Below are 23,707 nucleotides of genomic sequence, written 5' to 3'. Positions count from 1 at the left end.
AAGTGTAAGCCTATTTTGAAGCATATTCGGATTCAGGTAGTCCAGCACATATGCTGAAGAGAGATAATGATAAGTTGGACAGGAATTCACTTGTTTGTGGGTTATCCTAGAGAAATGAAAGTAGGATTATAGTCTTAAAAATCAGAAGGTCATTGTTAGCACCAATAACCGATTTTTAGAAAAAGACTATGTAATAAATCACGTGCCCATAAGAAAATTTGTTCTTAAGGAAATAATAAAGGACATGTCTAACCTAGTACCAACTGTACAAGATGAAATATCACAAGAAACTGCAACACGTATCACAAATGATACACAATTGCAGAAAGTGTCTCGTCGTAGTGGGAGTGTTGTTAGGCAACCTAAAAAGATTCATGTTTTGGGAGAGTTTTTGGACTCGATCCCTGGAGGACATGAACCTGATCTCCGGACATATGACGAAACATGCAGCAAAGAGTAATGAGTAACAGAATTAGAATATATGTATTCTAATAAAATCTGGAAGCTTGTAGAACCACCAAATGGTGTAAAAGCCTTTGGGTATAAAAAGGTCTATAATAGGAAAAGAGGGATAGACAGGAAGGTAGAAACTTCCAAAGCAAGGCTTGATGAAAAAGGAAACTTTTTCATTGGTAGCCATGCTTAAATCTATCTGGATTCTTTTATCTATTTGGCAAGTGGATGTCAAGACAGCATTCCTTAATGGAAGTCTTGAAGAAAGCATCCATATAAAGCAACCAGAAGGGCTCATTGCAAAGGGCTAAGAGCATCTTGTGTGCAAGCTCAATCAGTCTATGGACTGAGACAAAGCTTCAAAGGTCTTGGAACATCCGGTTTATCAAAGTTATCCAGACCTATGGATTTATTTAGTAACCGGATAAGTCTTGTGTATACAAAAGGTGTGATGGAAACGTGATGGTATTTCTTGTACTATACGTAGATAACATTTTTGGTAGTTGGAAACAATATCAAAATGTTGTCAGAAGTAAGGGTATGGTTGTCCAAATAATTCGATATGAAAGACTTGGGAGAATGTATATATTCTTGGGATCAAAGTAATAAGGGATCGCAAGAAAAGAATATTTTACTTATCCCAAGCTTCATATATCGAAAAAATCCTTGCTCGTTTTAAGCATGCAAAACTCCAAGAAAGGTTTCTTACCTTTTTAGCATGGAGTAACTTTATCTAAAGAGATGTCTCCGAAGACATCAAAGGAGATAGAGGAAATGAAGGCAGTTCTTTATGCTTCGGCTGTCGGAAGCCTAATGTATGCTATGCACGAGATCAGAAATCTGTTTTGCCAAAGACATAGTTAGCAGATATCAAAGTAACCCTGGACAAGGACATTGGACTGCAGTAAAGCATATATTGAAGTACCTTAGAGGCACTAGAGATTATATGCTAGCTTACAAGGCAGTTAATTTGGTCCCTGTGGGTTGCACGGATTTTGACTTCCAATCGGATAGGGACAATATTAAGTCAAACTGGGGGTTTTGTGTTTACTTTAGGAGGTAAAGTCATAACTATGGAAGAGTGATAAGCATAGGTGTTTTTATGGACTCTACCATATAAGTTTAGTATATGGCAAGCCTCTGAGGCAGCCATAAAAGCTGAATGACTCAATAACCACAAGATAGACTTAGATATGATTTCTGATTTGTCCAAAGATTATTACAATTTATTGTAATGATATTGGTGCAGTAACAAACTCGAAGAAACCATAAGTCTATAAGGCAGGTAAACACAATAAAGTGCAAGTACCACCCAATACGAGAAATCGTATAAACGAGGAGAAGTTGTTGTTGCCTAGATTACATTAGATGATGACCTATAGATCTTTTCACTAAGGCCTTTAAGGCAAGAGCTTTTGATAGCATGTTGAAGAGTTGGGAATCAGATGTATGGCAGCAGATATAGCAGCTTAGTCTTTTAGTATAAGTGGGAGATTGTTAGGATGTATACTAAAAGCCTAGCTTTTGGTATAAATATTTATCTAGAAATAAGAATCACATTGGTCAAATGTCTACATTTATGATAAATGTAATTGTTCAATTAATTTATATTGTAGATAACATGGTGTGTAGTGTCACACACAGAAGATCATGTTATCAGTACCTTATAAGTTATAAACAGTAGCTCAAGACCAAGATGGAAAGGAACAAATCATTGGAAGGTCGTAGTGTAATTAGGTATTAGTTTATCTTAACTATATAATTACACTAGTACACTTAGAGTGTATTGAGTAGGACCATTTGAGGTCGTTTCTTTTATACTGACTTTATAAAGGAACAAAGACCTTAGTTATTATGGAAGTGTGTGCTCTTAATCCTAATATAATAACAAGCACATATATTTGATATTTATTTCTTTAATTTATCAATGGGTGAGATTTAGTTCGATAAATCAATAAGCCCGATAAGTTGGGAAATGATATCACTTATAGTGTGTGTTGTTGATTATAGAAGGAAACTGTGTCCTAGTGATCTAGGTTGAGAATGTCCCCAAGAGGAGCTCATAAGGATTGTCATGTTAAACCCTGCAGGTGGACTTAGTCCGACATGACGATGAAGTTGAGTGGTACTACTCTTGGAGCTAGATATTAATTAAGTGAGTTGTCAGTAACTTACTTAATTAGTGGACATTCGACATCTTAAACACAGGGAGACTAACACACTCATAATAAGAAGGAGCCCAAAATGTAATTTGGGATTGGTGCGGTAGTTCAATAATAGTTCTTTAGTGGAATGAATTATTATTGATGGAATTAAGTTGTGTGTTCGGGGCGAACACGGGATGCTTAATTTCATCGGGAGACCAAAACCAATTCCTCCTCTCGGTCCCTATCGTAGCCTCTTGTATATAGAGATTTATACCCACCACATACCCACCTTCTTACCCATCCTATAGGGGCCGGCCAAGCTAGCTTGGAGACCAAGCTAGGGCCGGCCATGGTTTGGTTCATGGGTGAATTCATGTGGCCGGCCCTAGCTTGAACTCAAGCTTAGGTGGCCGGCCCTATTAAAATAAAAAGATTTTTATTTTTTAAAATTTTTCTTATGTGGATAACATGATTTAAAAGAGAGTTTAAAAATTTAAATATTTCCTTTTATAAGATTCTACAAAAGATTAAGAGAAGAGCTAAATCTCTTTCCTTATTTGTAGATTAAAAGGTTGATTTTAATTTTGGTAAAAACTTTCCTTTTTAATCATGTTCATGATTTAAAAGAAAGTTTAAAAATTTAAAATTCTCTTTTATTAGTTTCTACAAAAGATTAAGAAAAGATTTGATATCTTTCCTTATTTGTAGATTGAAAAGAGATTTTAATTTTTAGAGATAACTTTCCTTTTTGGAAAATTATTAAAATAAATATTTTAATTTATAAAATTTCCTTTTTATTAACCAATCATGAAGGGATAAAAATTATTGAAAATTTTTATAAATTTCCGGAAGCAAATAAGGAAGTTTTAATTTGTGTTTAAAATTTTATTTGCTTGGAGATTTGTATATGGCCGGCCATTGTAAATTGAGAAGAGAAAAATTATTTTTAATTAAATAAATATTTCCTTTTCATGGCAAAAGAATTAAGGAAGTTTTTATTTAAATTTCCTTATTTTCCAAGACCAAGGATTATAAAAGAGGGGGTTGAGGTGCCTTTATGGGTGAACGACTCTATTATTTTTCTCCCTCTTTTCTTCCTTGGTGTGGCCGGCCCTTCCCCTTCTCTTCTCTCCATCCTTGTGGCCGAACCTCTCTTCCTCCTTGGAGATCAAGTGGTGGCCGGATGAGAAGAAGGAGAGAAAGCTTACATCCCTTGGAGCTTGGTTGGTGGAAAAAGATCTTCATCTTTTGGAAGCATTGTGCTTGGCCGAAACTTGAAGAAAGGAGAAGAAGGTGTTTTGGTGGTTTCTCATCTCGGAAGATCGTTACCCACACAACGTCCGAGGTTAGCAGAGGAATACGGTAGAAGATCAAGAGGTCTTTCTAAAAGGTATAACTAGTATTTTTCCTTTCCGCATCATACTAGTTATTTTAGGAAATAATACTAAATACAAGAGGCATACGATTCTAGTATTTCGAATTTGTTTTCGATGTTATGTTTTTTTTGTTTTTTCTTTTCCTTGTGATTTGATTGTTCTTTTCGGTTGACCTAAAGTTATTTAAGGAAATTAAATATTAACTTTCCTTAAAAGGCTTTGTCTAGTCGGTGGTGGTTGTTCCCATATCCTAGAAGGCCATGTGCCTCGCCACGTCAGTACTGGAAGTCAATTTTGGAAACTAATATTTAATGAAATTAATAACTTAGGTGATTTGGATCGAACGTGTTAAGTTCCGCAGGAGATCCGAGTCTAAACCTAAAAGAACAAATAGATTAAACTTTGGATCAAACGTGTTAAGTTCCGCAGGCGATCCAAGTTTAATTTAAAAGAACACATGGTAGCTAGGAAAAGGTTCAGACCTTTGTACAAAATTTTTGTACAGTGGAACCATTAGGTTTTCTGAGTAGCAACCAACAGAAGGAGCCCATAATATAATTTGGGATTGGTGTGGTAGTGCGATAATAACTCTATAGTGGAATGAGTTATTATCGATGAACTTGAGTTGTATGTTCGGGGCGAACACGGGATACTCAAGCTCATCTGAAGGCCAAAACCAATTTCTCCTCTAGGTCCCTATCGTAGCCTCATTAAAGCCTCAAGTCCATCCAAAAAAAGACCCATCTTGGTGTCCAAGAAGGGGGCCGGTCCATTGCTTGGTGACCAAGCAATGGTCGGCCACATCTCCTCTTAAAGGGACGGCCCTTTGCTTGGTGCCCAAGCATGTAGGGGTTGGCCATAATAATTCAAACAAGGAGGGGTGTTTTGAATTTTTAAAATCTTCTCTTTGTAGAAAACTACAAGTTTTAAAAGAGAGTTTTTAAATTTAAAAACTTTCCTTATTTGAATTAGACCACATGTTTTAAAAGAAAGTTTAAAAAGTTTTAAAACTTTCCTTTTTTTTAACCATCGTCATGGTTTAGGAAAAAAGAAAGAGAAGTTTTAAAATTTAAATTTTCTATCACCATGTTTAAAAAGAAAATTTTATAAGAGAAGTTTTAAATTTTAAAACATGTTTTTAATTTTTAAAATTTTCCTTTTTTAACTCCTACTTTAGGAAATTAGAAGAGAGCTTGTAAAATTTTATAAGGAATTATAAAATTTTATAAAAAAATTTCCTTCCTCTTTAAGGGGGCCGGCCACCCTTGCTTGGTGCCCAAGCAAGGTGGCCGACCATATAAGAATTAAATTAAAGTCATCATCCAATTGATTTGGTGATTGATTTAATCAAGAGGAAAGAAAATGAAAATAAAAAGGGAAAAGGAAAAACAAGAGGAAGATTTTAATTTTTATAAAAAATTCTTTCCTTATTTGCCTTGGGCAAGTAATATAAAAGAAGGGGTGAGGAGGTCTCATGTGACACAATTCTTATTCTCTTGGTGAGTCTCTCTAGGTGGCCGGCCCTCCCTCTCCCTTCTTCTTTTCCCTTTTGCTCTCTTCTCCTTGGTGGTGTTGGTGGCCGGATTTTAGAGGAAGAGGAAGAAAGCTTTTCGGTGGTGTTCATCTTGGAAGATCGTTGCCTACACGAAGTCCAAGGCGAGGCGAGGAATACGGCAGAAGATCTCGAGGTCATTAGCATACAAAGAGAAGGTATAATTAGCAATTATTTTCCGCATCATGCTAGTTATTTCTCTTTGTAAGAATTCCAAACACAAGAGGCATTAGATCTTTTCAAATTTATTTTTCGAGTTTGTGTTTTCTTTGTTTTTCGAATTTGTGATTCGATTGTTCTTTTTGGTTAACCTAGAGTTATTTAAGGAAATTAAATATTAGCTTTCCTTAAAAGGCTTTGTCTAGACGGCGGTGGTTGGTCCCATATCCAAGAAGGCCATGTGCTTCGCCATGCAGTCCTGTAAGCCAATTTTGGAAATTAATATTTAATGGAATTAATAACATAGGTGGATTTGGATTAATAGTGTTAAGTTCCGCTTGCGATCCAAATCTAAACCATCAAGAATAGATAAGTTAAATTTGGAATCAATGATGTTAAGTTTCGTCTACGATTCCTAATTTAACTTCTAAAGAACACAATAGGTTATTTAAGGAAAGGTTCGACACTTGTACAAAATTTTTATATAGTGGAACCGGTACGATTTTCCTAGGACTAACCAACACTCGCGAGTTTGGCTTCGGATGTACCTTCATGTAGCTCCAAGAACTTCTCCCAAAATTCCTTTGTGATTCGTAGGAGCCGATTCTGTTGATTCTTACGGAGGTAGCACGCTTAGTAGATGAAATTCGGCTCGTCCATTTGCTATGAAATCTGCTTGCTCCTTCTTGGTTCATTGATTTTCTTCTTTATCTTTTAGAGCTACAAAACCATACTTTAATATTAGTAATAAATGAAAATATGTTTTGAATAATACCTCCATCTTTGTTTTCTAAATTGCGAACTCCCCCTCAAACTTTGGTGGGTAGATACTTGGTCCGACCATCTCTTGTGCTTTGATCGACGGTTAGTGCTTCTGAAGCGTCCTCGCTCTAATACCACTTATTGGTCATTTACGGCCGGCTAGAGGGGGTGAATAGCCTGAAATAATAACAAAGGACCTTTCTTATCTTATAGCTTTATCAACATAAATACTTGTACAAAAATAGTAAGCAAATTAAAAGAAAGAGGCACAGAGATTTTCCTTGGTTTGTAATAAGAAGATTGTTAATCTAAGATGTTAAAAAAGTCTGCTAAAGTCTCCTTCAGACGGAGAAGCCTCTTACAGCAATTAAAGCACACAATTACAAAGCTAAACTCAAATAGAATTATTTTCAAGTGTTCTATCAAGCTTCTGGGATCAGGACTGTATTTATAGTCCTGATCGGGGCAACTGGAAGAGTTCCAGGCACTTAAATGTGGATAAAGTTTTATCCAAGTTACAACGAATCACGACACGTTGAGTTTTTATAAACTTTCAGGTCCGGGTGCCCAGAAGGGTTCTGGATGCCCTGATGGTGTCGATATGGCCATCGTTGGGTGAGGCGTCCCGGGGGTGCTAGGTGATCCGTCTCTCGGACCAGGTCCGGGCATCTGGACCGAAGTCAACTTCCCTGTTGACTTTTTGGTCCAGATTCCCGCTCCGGCTCCACTCGCTTGGGTGATTTCAGCCATCCGAAATAGGCCTCATTCGAACCCATTTTTCGGCCTTCTTGAGCAGCCTTGGCTCCAGCTTCTCGTCCCTTGGAACTACCATGCATTTCCTTCTTGTCCGCCAACGTACTTTTCTGCAGCACCTCATCCTTCGGACGCACCTAGCCCATCGACTCTCTGTCATGCCGTCGTTCTCACTAGCTGCGTCTTTTGCTCAACTTTCTGTGCTCCTAAGTTCCTGCACACTTAGACACAAGACATCAAAACATAATAGGGCCTAACTTGATTTAATTGATCACATCAAAATTATCACGGGGTACTTACACAATAGACGGATTAAAAGGGTGTGAATAACCTTTTTCACTTTCCTCAACTTTGTTATCGTCTACAATACAATAATACAATGTGGAAATATTAAATAAACAACTCAAAAACACAAGAATAGAAATCAAACCCATTTAATGTGGTTCACAGTTCTCCAAGAATCATTACCTCCATAGCCTATGATCCATCAATGATCTGAAGGATCGAAAATCGCATTAGAGGGGGAAGGGGGTGATTAACACTCATAAAATTTTCACATTTTTCCTAAGACTTGAGTTAAAGTAGCGGAAATAAATAATGAATTTTGACATAGTTAGTTTTACTTAGTTTGTAACCTTTGACGACTCTTATTATAAGGTATGCAATCTTTAATTGCTTTCGTTGGACAATTCACTATCAATTCGATAAGTACAGAGAACTTCAATTACAAAAATATAATACTTTAATTAAATTACAATTATACCAACAATCGAGAAGTAAAGGCTGGATCGTTGTCATTGAAGCAACGTTTCAGCGTCATAGTCGAAGTTCGGAGTAGTGCGAAGCTCGTTTAACCATATGAAAGGTTGTGTGAAGTGAGTATTTGGCTATTGCTGGTGACTTCTTTATATAGGTCAATCCAAGCGCTTCTATGCCTTTGAGGTGCCTCAATCAAAACTGATCTGATCCGAGCTCATCGTAGCTTATCCACTTCCAGGCGTCTCTATTCCTTTGATGTTGGTTGCTACTCGGAACACCGTTCTATTTTCCCTGTACAAAAATTTGTACAAACACAGAACTTTACCTAGCTACCCATGTGCTCTACTGAAGTTAAACTTGGATTGCAAACGATGCTTAACATTATTAATCCAAATTACTCTTTAGAAGTTAAACTTGGACTGGAAATGATACTTGACATTTTTACTCCAAGTTTAACCGATGTGATCTTCCTAAGTTAAACTATATTACAGAAGTTGATTAAATATCTATTTCAAAGATTGGCTTCCAGGTTAAACATGGCGAGACACTAGGCCTTCTTGGTTATAGGATCATCCACCACCTCCTAGACAAAGCCTTTCAAAGAAATTGGATATTTAACTTCTTAAAGTAACCTTAGGTTTAACTATAGAGACCATAATAGAAACACAAGATCGAAACGCAAAATCGAAATACAAAATCGATAGCATGAAATCAAAACATAAAATCGCTAGCCTCTTGTGTTGGTGTTTCAGAATCCATGCAAAGAAAACTAACTAATTAATTCGAAGAGGAAACCATTAATTAGTTATACCTTTCTTTGTAGCTAAAAACCTCTTGATCTTCTATTGTATTCCTCTCCTCCTCTTGGGCGTTGTGTGGGCAACGATCTACCAAGATGGAATCCACCCGAACCACTTCTTCTTCTCCAAGACTCTCGAGCCACCAAGGGATGCCAAAATAGGAAACTTTCTTCCTCTTCTTCTCCACCAAACAACCGGCCACCAAGTGCTTCTCCTCTTCTTATTCTTCCTCTCCAAGCAACCGACCACAAGGACTTTTCAATCCTTGATACCACCAGCCCTAAGGAAGCAATAGAGGAGATAAGTGGGGCACCGACCTAAGAGAAAGGGAGAAAGAAAGGGCCGACCACACCAAGGAAAAGAGAGAAGGCTTAAGGTTATGTGTACATATCATAAGGCACCACCTTCTCTTCTTTTATAATCCTTGGTCATGACAAAAAATGAAAGTTTTAAACATAATTAAAACTTCCTTATTTGTGACCTCCCATTAAAAAGGAAATTTTAACAACAATTAAAATCTCTCTTTTCTAAATTTCCTATTGTACATGGCAATAAAGGAAAGTTTTAAAATTAATCTCTCTCTTTTAAAACATGTAGACAACTACAAAAAAGAAAGATTAATTAAAACTTCTCTTTTAAAATCATGGTTACAAAAAAGGAAAGTTTTATCAAAAATTAAAATATCTCTTTTAAACATTATAGATAACTACAAATAAGGAAAGATTTTAACAAAATTAAAATCTCTCTTTAATCTTTTGTAGATAGCTATAAAAGGAAAGATTTTAAAATTTTAAAACTCTTTTTTAAAACCATGAGGATGACTATAAAAGGAAAGTTTAAAATTAAAATTTCTCTTTTAAATCCCTTCATAAATAGCTACAAAAGAAAAGATTTTAACAAAAAGTAAAATCTCCCTTTAGTTCTAATGGTATGGCTGGCCCCTTGCTTGGACACCAAGCATGGCTTGGCCGGCCACCTCTTGGTTTCCAAGTTAATGCCTGGCCGGCCCCCTTTGCTCCATGCAAGGATGTGGCTGACCCATTACTTGGGTAAGAAGTGGACTTTATGGATACAAGGATTTATAGAGGCTACAACAGGGACCGTGAGGAGAAATTAGTTTTGGTCTTCCAATGAGCTTGAGCTTCCTGTGTTCGCCCCGAACACCCAACTCAAGTTCATTAATAATAACTCATACCACTAAAGAGTTATTATTGAACTACATCACCAATCCCAAATTATATTATGGGCTCCTTCTTATCATGAGTGCATTAATCTCCCTGTGTTTAAGATATCGATGCCCATTAATTAAATAAGTTACTGACAACTCACTTAATTAATATCTAGCTCCGAGAGTAGTACCACTCAACTTCATTGTCATGTCGGACTAAGTCCATCTGCAGGGTTTACATGACAATCCTTATGAGCTCCTCAAAGGGCATCATCAACTTAGATTACTAGGATATAATTTTCTTCTATAATCAACAACACACCATATAAATAATATCATTTCCCAACTTATCGAGCTTATTGATTTAACGAACTAAATCTCACACATTGATAAATTAAAGAAATAAATACTAAGTCTTTGTGCTTGTTATTATATTAGGATTAAGAGTACGCACATCCATAATAACAGAGGTTCTGTTCTTTTATGCAGTCAGTATAAAAAGAAACAACCTCAAATAGTCCTGCTCAATACACACATAGTGTACTAGTGTAACTTTATAGTCAAGATAAACTAATATCAAATTACACTACAACCATACCAATGATTTACCCCAATCCATCTTGGTTGTGAGCTACTATTTATAATTTTAAGAAACTGATAACATGATCTTCTGTGTGACACCACACACCATGTTATCTACAATATAAATTAAATGGACAATTACATTTAACATAAATGCAGACATTTGACCAATGTGATTCTTATGTTCATACAAAAGTTAGGCTTTTAGTATACATCCCAACAATCTCCCATATATACTGTCATACATCTGATTTCCATCCTATCAACATGCCCATCAAAAGCTCTCACTGGAAAGGCCTTAGAGAAAGGATCTGTCAGGTTATCTACTGATGTAATTGTTAGGACCAAAAGTAGCTAGAGGGGGGGGGGGGTGAATAGCTCGTCGCGTTCGCTTGGTGCTCAGCGTTGCTTGTTTCTTCAAAGATATGGCAGCGGAAAATACACAAACAATCACACAACGCTAACACGGTTATTTTACTTGGTATCCACCTCACAAGAGGTGACTAATCCAAGGATCCACACCAACACACACACCCTCTACTAATAAAACTCTCCTTTATGGTAACTACCAAGGGCGGAGAAGCCCTACAAGACTCAATACAAGAAGAGAGGGAAAGGATACAAGAAATACAAGCTTACAAGCTTACAATGAGTATAAACCCTAACCCTAGCTTCTCTTCTTGGCTTTGATCCGCCTCTTGACTTGGAGAACTTCCAAGATCCTTCAAGAATTGGCGATCTGAGCTTTGTGAGTGCTGTGGAGGAGATGGCGAGAGATCTGGAGTGAATCGGTGAAGAGGTGCCGAAGGAATCGTGCGCCTGCAGCCTTTATCGACGCCAACGGTCAGATCCCAATCGATTCGAATGTTCCCAATCGATCGGGGAGGCTTTAGATCGATCCACGGATCGATCCAGAGCGCCTCTGTGCTCTGGGAAAAATGCCTGGATCGATCCATGGATCGATCCAGCGCTTATCGCGCGAAGCAGCCGCGTCCCAATCGATCCACTGATCGATTGGGACATCTGGATCGATCCACGGATCGATCCAGAGGCTCTCTGTTCGCTTAGGAAAGGCCTGGATCGATCCACTGATCGATCCATCTCCTGGATCGATCCACTGATCGATCCAGCACTTGGTTTTTCATGCCCCAAACCAAGTCCCAAGCCTCTCAAACCAACATCCGGTCAACCTTGACCCGTTGGTACATCATGCCTAGCATCTGGTCACTCCTTTGACCTGCTAGGACTTCCCACCAAGTGTCTGGTCAATCCCTTTGACCCACTTGGACTTTTCTATTCATGCCAAGTATCTGGTCACTCCCTTGACCTACTTGGACTTCCATCAGATGTCTGGTCAATCCCTTTGACCTATCTGTATTTCCTCATGCCAAGTATCCAGTCAATCCTTTGACCTACTTGGACTTCCCAACACCAGATGTCCGATCATCCTTGATCCATCTGGATTTTCCTGCTTCACTCACTGGGACTTTCACCTAGCTTCACTCACTAGGGTTTTCCATCCGCCTAGCTTCACTCACTAGGGCTTTCACAGCTCAAGTTTCCTGCGGCTTCACTCACCGGGACTTCCATTCTACCTAACATCCCGTTAGGACTTCCCATCAAGTATCCGGTCAACCTTGATCTACTTGACTCTTCTTCAATCAATTTCTTATTGTCAAACATCTAAACTCAAACCAAGACTCATTGGTCAACCAGTCAACCTTGACCGAGGGAATGTGCACCAACAATCTCCCCTTTTGATGTTTGAAAATACCACAATAACACTTACAATACCACATGTAAGTTAGGCTAATCCTATAGCCTCAATCTTCATGCCACTAGGTAATGAACACATAAATTAAGCTCTTCATTCTCCCCCTAAGAGGGCACACTCCCTCTAGGTAATGAAAGCCTAACTTACACCCATTCACAGGTCCTTTCATTCTCCCCCTATTGGCACACATCAACCCATCTTTGGGCACACATCAACCCATGCCCCAATTTTGGGTACACATCAACAAATCCATTTGTTGACGACTCTCCCCTTGAAGAGTTGCTCATCGTTGTTCACAACATCACTCGTTGTGATCAACACGATAAAGAAGGTCCCATACCCTTCATTTATCCTTAACTTCTCCCTCAATGTAGACAAATACCCAACCTTGAGCATTTTCTAACCACGTGAGTTCCCACTTGAAATAATGAGGATATCCACTCCCCATTTCAAGTTCAAAAGCTCATACATGAGTATTTTCTTTAAAGAAGGTTAACCACCTTCCAAGGTTCATGAAAAATAATTTTTCATGTCTTTAAAGAGTCCCTCCCCCTAAAGACATGGTGGTAACTTCTGTCATTGGACCAACAATGACTTGGAATCCCTAAACCTTTAGGAAACCTAAATTTAGAAGTTTTGAGGTTCAAATACTCAAAATTTGAAGCAAACCTCAACCTAAACTTCAATGAAGCCTTCCTTAACCAATCCATCCTTGTTTTCACATGAAAACACCCTTTGTATGTATACAAATGTATTTTAGGAGTTCGGAATGGTTACCTAGACTCAAAGAGGTTCAAAGATGCTGAAATCAGGCCTTCCCAGCCAAAATCAGCAACTTGGATCGATTGGAGTTGGGTTCCAATCGATTGAACCTTTCTGAATCGATCCACTGATCGATTCAGACTACCTGGATCGATCAGCTGATCGATCCAGTGAGCTTCTGCTCGCGGGAGACTTGCCTTCTGAATCGATCCACGGATCGATTCATGCACTCCAATCGATCCATGGATCGATCGAAGCTCTGATAGTTACTGAAATTCCATTTCAGTCAACTTCAGAAACCCCTAGAAAATTCTATAAAAATCCAAAAATCATAAAATTTCGTGTAGACATTATTTAGGGCATACTTAATCATGGAAAAATAGTTTTCTATGAAAATACATCATATTTTCAAAGATTGACACAAGCTTGAAAACTTGCTAAAACTTTAGCGTTTTCTTCAAGTTTGTGTCTAACTATTCAATGGTGATTACTATCAAAAGATAGCCTTCGCCATGGTTTTCCAAAAGCATTTTAAAAACATTTTCAAAACCAATATCCCATCATGTTCCTTGGGCATAATGCACATGACTTGTACATTAGCTTTCCCAATGATGGGAAAACACATAACTATGTGTTTTGATGAACCTAAAAACTCAAAAGAATGCACTCAATCAACATCTTGAGCTTTGTTCATCATCCTAACATCTCACTTGTATCTAATGTGCACTAAAGCACATACAAGTCACCTTATAGTCTTTGTGAGATGTAGATTTTGGTTTTTGCCCTAATCTAGGGATTATGCATATCTATCTAGGCATTTTAAAGATATTAGACATCCACCTAGGATGTCACTTGTTAATAAGTGTTGTTAAATGCCATTTGTCCTTAATTACAAGGAATTAAACTAATGCATGATAATGTTATGGCATACATCAAAATAAAATAACTTTCAAAAGAAAGATTCCTATAACTACATGATGTATGAATGTCATGACATGGTATTTTTGGATTTTGCATAATAAAACATGAATGCAAAAATAGACATGATGTCATGGCATATGATGGGCAAACAATCATGGCAAGATTTAGCATAAATAAAATATACCTAGATTAACTATCTAAGTATCCTTAAAGTCTTAGCTAAACTTACAACTTAAACCTAGATTGCCCTAAAGTGCTTCATGAAAATGCCAAAGCCTAAATTGGCATTTCTAATTCCCTTGATTAATGCATGCCAATTGAAAATAAGCATTCCTCAAATGTTGGCATATTACATTTTTCCACAAGAGTAGCACCTTTAAATTAAGGCCCGGATCGCCTTAAATTTTCTAAGAACATACCAAAATCCCAACTTTGTAGTTCTTATGAATTTCCCAATATGTGCCATTTAAGATTAAAATCAATTCTTCCACCATTAGGCACATTTTACTCTTTCAAGGAGTAAATAATAATTCCATTTCATTTTCAAAGGTTAACAAAACCTTGAAAAATGCTCCTTGAGTGTCAATTTCCTCAAAGTTGGGTTAACTACCCTTCTAATCAGAGTTGACACTCTCTAACCCATTTATGGGGTAGAGAAAATGCTCCTAGGAACCCAACACCTATTGGTGCTCCTTGGATGCTCTAGGTACTCACTAGGAATAACTTCCCTAGATACCTTCCTAGTGACCTTGTTGGGCTTCTTAGAAGCCTTGGTCACATTTTCTAGGTCAACTCTAGGGATAGCCTCCCTTGTGACTTTGTTAGTGACTTTCTTAGACTTCTTAGAAGTCTTAGTCACTTTGGTTGCAAAGATACTTCTAGGGATATCTTCCCTTGTATCTTTGACTTGACCTCTAGACTTAGGGTTTGTTCCATAGCTATATGGAACCCTATGATAACTAGGCACATCCTTTTTTGCTTTGGGTTTGTATCCCAAACCTCTATGGCCATTTGATGGCTTTTGTACCCCTAAACCTAGGTTATGCTCATTTTGACCTTTTAGGATATTTTCCATCCTTTTTAGGGTCTTTTCCATTTTATCAAGTCTTGATCTCAAGACTTGATTTTCTATCATTAAATCCTTAGATTTTGATTTTTCATTACACCCATGAGCATTTTTGTTTTTGGGCTTGTATCTATTATCCTTAGTGTTCTTTCCCAAGTGTCCATCTACCTTCCTAACCTTAGGTTGGGTAGTTTTGGCATGTAGGGCCACATGCTTTTCCTTAAAGCCCTCATGCTTCCTATTCTTATGGTAAATCGCATTAAAATGATAAAAATTAGAACTATCATGCTTTTTACCATAATGTAAAGGAGTAGGCTCAATCAATGTTACCTTCTTCTTTACCTTGGAGGCTCCCCCTTGACTAATGCCTCCTTGAGCCTTGACCATCTTCTTCCCCTTGAGGCATTGACTTCGATAATGCCCTTTTTGTTGACACAAGAAGCACACAATGTGCTCTTTGCTCTTCTTTGTCCCGGGGGTGGTCTCCTTGGGCTTCACCTTGCCCTTTTGTGCCACTTGGCCCTTCTTCTTGGTCAGTTTAGGGCACTTGCTCTTGTAGTGCCCATGTTCCCTACACTCAAAGCATATAATATGATTTTTATTATTAATTGAAATATTTATACCTTTGCTTGTAGGGGTGGCATCTTTTCCTTTTGATCCGGAGGTAGAAGCTTCCTCATGATCGGACCTTGATTCTCCTCCATTTGATTTTTCTTGACTTGTGGAGGTAGAATCTTCTTCCTCCTCTTCGTCTCTTGACCCGGATGTAGAAGCTTCTCCTTCTTCTTGATCCGGTGTCACCAAGGATTGCTCCCCCTCAATCCTAGAAGTGGAGGCTTCATCATCTTGAATATGAAACAAGGAGTATGCTCCCTCCTTGTTCCCTTCGTTGCATTCCCTTGAGGATGAAGCTTCTTGGATTTCCTCTTCTTCGGAGGTTGAGCATCTCTCAACCTCGGAGTCCTCCTCTTGGTCTTGCTCCAAAGAGTCACCCTCTCTGGATACTTCTTTCTCTTGTACAGTGGAGGGAATCTCTTCATGAAGCTTGGCCAATTTGCTCAATAATTCCTTTGCATCTTCAAAGTCTCCAATTTTGCAAAGGATGGTGCTTGGCAATAAATTGACCAAAAGCTTGGTCACTTTGTCATTTGCCTCGCACCTTTGGACTTGCTCCGGACTCCATTTGCTTTTCTTTAGAACTGTGCCCTTTGAATTTCTTGGAGCCTTGAAGCCTTCCATTAGAGCAAACCATTGCTCTATCTCCATCATAAGAAAATTTTCGATTCTTGATTTCCAAGAATCGAAACTTGTGGAAGTGTACGGTGGAGCCACCCTTGTGTCAAATCCAAGTCCATCTTGGAATTGCATCTTGAAGTTGAGCTTGATAAAGTCTTGAACTTGAAGAATTTGCTCCAACTTCTTCACCCTCTAGCTTTTCTTGATATGCTTGACCCTTCCGGCGATGATTCCGGTGAAGAGCGGCCTCGCTCTGATACCACTTGTTAGGACCAAAAGTAGCTAGAGGGGGGGGGGGTGAATAGCTCGTCGCGTTCGCTCGGTGCTCGGCGTTGCTTGTTTCTTCAAAGATATGGCAGCGAAAAATACACAAACAATCACACAACGCTAACACGGTTGGTTTACTTGGTATCCACCTCACAAGAGGTGACTAATCCAAGGATCCACACCAACACACACACCCTCCACTAATAAAACTCTCCTTTATGGTAACTACCAAGGGCGGAGAAGCCCTACAAGACTCAATACAAGAAGAGAGGGAAAGGATACAAGAAATACAAGCTTACAAGCTTACAATGAGTATAAACCCTAACCCTAGCTTCTCTTCTTGGCTTTGATCCGCCTCTTGACTTGGAGAACTTCCAAGATCCTTCAAGAACTGGCGATCTGAGCTTTGTGAGTGTTGTGGAGGAGCTGGCGAGAGATCTGGAGTGAATCGGTGAAGAGGTGCCGAAGGAATCGTGCGCTTGCGGCCTTTATCGACGCTAACGGTCGGATCCCGATCGATTCGAATGTTCCCAATCGATCGGGGAGGCTTTGGATCGATCCACGGATCGATCCAGCGCCTACTACGTCGAAAAATGCACGGATCGATCCGGCGCTTATCGCGTGAAGCAGTCGCAGCGATCGACTGGGACATCGGATCGATCCACGGATCGATCCGTAGGAAGGCACGGATCGATCCAGCGATCGATTCATTCTCTGATCGACCGATCCAGCACTTGGTTTTTGCCCAAAACTAAGTCCCAAGCCTCTCCAACCAACATCCGGTCAACCTTGACCCGTTGGTACATCATGCCTAGCATCTGGTCACTGCTTTGACCTTCTAGGACTTCCCACCAAGTGTCTGGTCAATCCCTTTGACCCACTTGGACTTTTCTTTTCATGCCAAGTATCTGGTCACTCCCTTGACCTACTTGGACTTTCATCAGATGTCTGGTCAATCACTTTGACCTATCTGTATTTCCTCGTGCCAAGTATCCAGTCAATCCTTTGACCTACTTGGACTTCCCAACACCAGATGTCCGATCATCCTTGATCCATCTGGAATTTCCCTTGCCTGGCTTCACTCACCAGGACTTTCACCTAGCTTCACTCACTAGGGTTTTCCATCTACCTAGCTTCACTCACTAGGGCTTTCACCTAGCTTCACTCACCAGGACTTTTCTTCTGCCTGGCTTCACTCACCAGGACTTCCATTCTACCTAACATCCCAGTTAGGACTTCCCAGTCAAGTATCCGGTCAACCTTGACCTACTTGACTCTTCTTCAATCAATTTCTTATTGTCAAACATCTAAACTCAAACCAAGACTCAGCTTGGTCAACCAGGTCAACCTTGACCTGAGGGATGTTGCACCAACAGTAATCTTAGCGACAATAACTTCTTCTCGTATTAGGTGGTACTTGCACTCTATGTGTTTACTTTCCTTATGGGATCGTGGTTCCTTCGGGTTTGCTACTGCACCACTATTATCACAATAAACTGTAATAATTTTGGGTAAACCAGGAATCACATCTAAGTCCATCATGAAGTTTTTGAGCCATACAGCTTCTATGGCTGCCTCTGAGGCTGCCACATGCTTAGCTTCCATGGTGGAGTCTGAAACATATTTCTGCTTAACACTCCTCCATTGTTATGGCTCCACCTCCTAAAGTAAACACAAAACCCTGAGGTCGACTTACTATTGTCCCTATCAGTCCGAATCCGTGTAACCCACAGGGAGCAAATTATCTGCCTTGTAAACTAGCATATAATCTCTAGTTCTTCTCAGGTACTTTAATATATGATTTATGATAGTCCAGTGTCCCGGTCATGGGTGACTTTGATATCTGCTAACCATGCGCATGGTAAAATAGATATCCAGTCTCATACATAGCATTGCATATATTAGGCTTCCTACAGCCGAAGCATAAGGAACCGCCTTCATCTCCTCTATCTCCTTTGATGTCTGAGGAGACATCTCTTTAGATAAGGGTACTCCATGCCAAAAAGGTAGAAAACCTTTCTTGGAGTTTTGTATGCTAAAACGAGCTAGGATAGTATTGATGTATGAAGCTTGGGATAAGGACAATATCTTTTTCTTGCGATCCCTTATTACTTTGATCCCAAGAATATGTCCACATTTTCCCAAGTCCTTCATATCAAAACACTTGGGCAACCATATCCTTACATCTGACAACACTTTGACATTGTTTCCAATGGGAAAAATGTCATCTATGTATAGTACAAGAAATACCACCGCGTTCCCGTTACTCCTCTTGTATACACAAGACCCATCCGATCACTGAATAAATCAATAAGACTGGATCACTTCATTAAACCGGATGTTCCAAGATCTCTTGCTTCATCATATGTCCAGGGATCAGGTGTAACGCCCAGAAATTCTCAAAATTAGTTTAGAAATATTCTATGATTTTTCTGGAATTTTAGGATATTTTTATGGAATTTTTAGAGTAGCGGAAGTAGCAAAAAGAAATAGAAACCTAAACTAGCTTAAGCGGGAATCGAACCCGGGACCTATCGGGTCCGATAACCTTTAGATAGCTTTAGTAACCAAGTGAACCCAGTAGGGCCGTGCTGAAAGGAAAGGGGAACAATTATATTTATATTTGAGTTGGGCCGAATTACCCACTTAATATAAATAGGGATTTTAAGTGAGGAGTTATTATTTTGATCGGGATTCTTTCTCCTCAAACCCTCACCGCCGAACCCCTCTCTCTCCCTCACCCTCTCTTCACGCCAAAGCCAAGGAAAGGCTAGGGTTTCATTCCTAGGGTCATAAGGGCTCCTTCCGGCAACAACTCCGACACGAGGACGCTCCTCTCCACGAGAGGAACACGTAGACGCAAGGAGATCGCCGAAGGGATCTTCTTCACCGGAAACCTAGCGTTTAGTTTTGTAAGAAACTTCGAGCAGGAGGTAAGGAACCTCTCACCTGCAGTATAAGTAGCTTTTTGTACGATTGTGTGCTTTTTAATTAGTTATATGTAGTTCTTCGACACCTAGGGTGTATTTAACCCTCCTCGCAGTTTTAGGGATTTAGTTGAGCACCTCTAGATGGGCCAGACACGTCCTTCCCCATACAGTTAGAGGATCCAGACGTTGTCGGGTGCCTAGAGGTGGTCTCCCTAATAGAGGGGAGAGTTGGAGCACACCAAGTGTTCGAAAAAAAATGCTTAGCTCAGTAAAATGTTACAGTTGGCAATTTAGTAGCTCAGTAAATGCAATAGAAGCATTTAAAATAGCTTGTCTAGTCTTATTGCAGCTTTTATGGACTACGGTCCAATGGGTGGGCTCCCATAGTCGCCTCTAGGTTCAGACAACCTAGCTCTAGGTTCAGATAATCTAGAAATACCAAAATAAGAAGAATTTAGCTATAACCAGTATTTTATTTTAGCAGTGGCACTGTACTGGATTAGATATCCATTGGGTTGGACTCCCATAGTCGTCCCTAGGTTTAGATAACATAGTAAACCCTACTAAATTTGGGACTTGCAAACCCGGGTCTAGTTAGGGATGCGCGCATAGCAAGTACAGTTGTCGGGCCCATCAGCAACATGATTATGTATTTTTATCTAGTATGATATTAGCTTTCAAACTCACAAATCAGTCAGGTGATTATATTTTTAAAATCAGTTCTAGTTCAGCTTTAGTTTAGCTCAGCATGTTTCAGTTTAGTCCTTTCCTATTGACATTTCAGTTATAGCCAAGATTAGCTTTTGGTTTCTATGTTTTGTATGATAGTATGCCATGTTTTAGTATGTTCAGCACATATTTCAAATAGCATGTTTTAAAATCATAAATTGCATCGTATGCATGTTTTTGTGAGGTAGATGGTTTCTTACTAAGCGAAAGCTTACAGATACTTCTTTTCCTTATACTGCAGATAAAGGTAAAGGAAAGATGGACTAACGGAGGCTGGAAGACAATGCGATGAAGATGTGTGTGGAAAAAGGAACTTGGAATAACGATGCTTGGGAACTAGCCCCCTTAGAACATAGCATTTTCTTTATGTCATTACTTTCCTACACTTTAGTTGTTTAAGTGTTTTGAATTATGACAATTATGCATAGATTGTTAGTTGTAATGATATTAGATAGCATTCCATGAGTGATGTTATGCCTAGTAGTTCTATTTTATGCTTATAGAGTTGATGTATGTGATTTTTGGCACGAACCAGTGCTGAAATCAGACTTCTGATACGAAATCAGAAACCCCGATCGATCAGCCGATTGATTGGGGGTCTTCAATCGATCCATTGATCGATTGGTGAACTCGTTCCGTGAACTGTAAGCTCCTTGATCGATCAGCCGATCGATCCAGTCGCTTTCTGTCGCGAAAAGGAAGCTGCCAGATCGATCAACCGATCGATCGAGGAATCGGGGGATTTGATCCCGCGAACAGAGAGCTTCGGAATCGATCACTGGATCGATTGGCCAGCCTGGATCAATCAGCCGATCGATCCAGAATATTACCCCGAGCACAATAGCTATCTGAATCGATCCATGGATCGATCCAACAGCTTGCAATTGATTGAGTTGAGTCTGAATCGATTGGGAAGCTGGGTTTCGATCAGGAAACCCTGTAACTCAGCTCCTTGACATAGGGGATGTAGGATATGCCATGTATACCTTAGATTACATCCCTTAGCACATGTAGGACCAAGGACCTGCATTAGCTTAGCAAAATTTAAATTAGTTCAATTTTTCCGCACCTTAAAAATAGCTAGCACAGCATAATGTGACGGTCCGGCCTTACAGCCTAGCCAGTAGAAGGCGGGTCGTTATAGAGTGGTATTAGAGCAAGGTTCCATACTTCCTACACACACATCAGCATTGAACCTGCAGCTTCCAAGTAAGAATACCTCTCACTTTGTTATGTTTATTGCTTTCATGTTTGTAGATAACTAAAGTATGCTTATCTGTGATAGTGTTAGCTATGTAAACATGATGCTTTAGTTATGTACGTCCTTTGTTCCTTTAGAAATGGCACGAGGACGCCCAGCTAGAAGGGCACCAGCGAGCCCGCAAAGGCGAGCTCGGTGCCTCCCGGACCTTACAGCGAGTGGCTCGATTCTGAGCGGCTAGCGAACAACAAGAGATAGCCACCTTGAAGGCTAATTAGAAGAATACTCCCATCACCGCGGAACCAAACATAGCAACCCCGGTAGTTATAGAGGTTCCACGATCCAGCCTACGGCACCAGTAGAAGCAAAGAGAAGCCTATATGATCCGGTGGCGGAGAGTCAAGCCGAGAACTTCGCACCGGTGAACCATGGGATGCTCAAGCTGGTTCAATCTTTGGAGAATACGATGGAGCTTACCGAGCATGAAAAGTGAGCGCGCCTCCTTACGCTTGGCGGAGATGCACGTATGTGGTGGGAGAATTAAAGTGAACCAGATGACATGGGCTGACTTTGAGAAAGAATTCTTCGAGGAGTTCTTTCACATGCGGGTCACAAACCGCCACTACGACGAGTTCACTGAGTTTCGTCAGGGCAACCTATCAGTGGAGGAAGCCGTGAAGAAATTCAATAGATTGGCTCGTCATGCCTGAACTAGTCGGCGGAAAAAGAACGAGTCCGTTGATGCTCAAGATGCTTGGAGGAAATAGCGATGAACGTGGCTGGCGGCGTTCATAGGCCGCAAACCACCGAAGAACTAGTCAGCAGTGCTCTGATCACCGAGCACTATCAGAACAATATCAAGCAGCAAAAGCAAGTCCTCTCAGAGCCCAAAGGGCAAGGAGACTCAGGTACTCAGAAACAACAGGGCCACAGCTCTAACTGGAAAGGGAACTCCAGCAACAAGCGCAAACCAGGGAGTTACCCAAAGGGAGGACCAGCCAGCAAACAGCCTAGTTATCCCAAATGTACTACTTGTGGGAAATTTCACCGAGGATTTTGTCGCAAGGGCACACGAGGATGCTTTGAATGTGGACAAGAAGGGCATATGGCTAAGCAATGCCCGAACAAGACAAGTCTTCCTCAACCACAGCCGATACAGTATGGAGGCCAGCTAGCACAGCTACATCAGATGAAGGCCGCTTTAGATGGTCCACACATCAGCCAGGGCAGACTAGAAGCCCCTCCAGCTACGACAAATGCGAGGATCTACTCCTTAACCAGAGAGGACGTAGCGAATGCCTCGACAGTTGTTACAGGTCAGATCAGTATTTTACAGCAAGGTACAACTATCTTATTCGATACTGGGGCAACCCATTCTTATATATCCAGGACGTTTTCCGAAAAGTTAGCAGTACCCCCAGAGGTACTCAGTAGTCAATTTTTGACCACCCTACCTTCAGGAGAAATTATGGCATCCACGCACTGGCTCAGAGCAGTGCCAGTCATTATAGCAGACAGAGAACTCTTTTGTGATCTGATAGTGCTAGATATGACTGATTATGATGTCATATTTGGAATGGACTTTCTAATCAGATACGGTGCCTCTATCGAGTGCCATAAATAGAAATTCATATTCCAACCTGAAGCAGGAGTACAATTTGAGTATAGCGGAGAATCAAAGAGAAAAGCGAAGAAATTTCTCTCAGCTCTGAAGGCACAGAAATTAATGGATTCAGGATGTACAGGATTCCTAGCACATGTAGTCAATACCAGTCAGGACGAGGACCAATAGCTAGCAGAGGTCCGAGTCATACATGACTACCCAGCAGTCTTCCATGAAGAGTTACCAGGCCTAGCACCAGACAGGGAGATCGAATTTGAGATAGAGCTCATTCCCAGTACAAATCCTATCTCCAAAGCACCTTACCACATGGCTCCAGCAGAATTGAAGGAACTTCATACGCCCTAGTCACTCACCATGGGGAGCGCCTGTATTGTTCGTGAAGAAGAAGAACAGGAGCATGCGCCTGTGCATAGACTACCGGGCACTGAACCAAGTCACCATCAAGAACAGGTATCCTCTTCCCAGAATAGATGACCTGTTTGATCAGCTAAAGGGAGCAGCAGTGTTCTCTAAGATAGACCTCAGATCAGGTTATCATCAGGTGAAAGTTAAAGAAGGGGATATACCCAAGACAACATTCAGGACTAGATACGGACACTACGAGTTCGTAGTCATGCCCTTTGGCATGACAAATGCTCCAGCTACTTTCATGGACCTCATGAACCGGGTATTCAGGACTACCTAGA

Source organism: Zingiber officinale, chromosome 4B (assembly GCF_018446385.1).
Source record: "Zingiber officinale cultivar Zhangliang chromosome 4B, Zo_v1.1, whole genome shotgun sequence".
Taxonomy (NCBI): Eukaryota; Viridiplantae; Streptophyta; class Magnoliopsida; order Zingiberales; family Zingiberaceae; genus Zingiber; species Zingiber officinale.
This window is presented reverse-complemented; position numbering follows the sequence as displayed.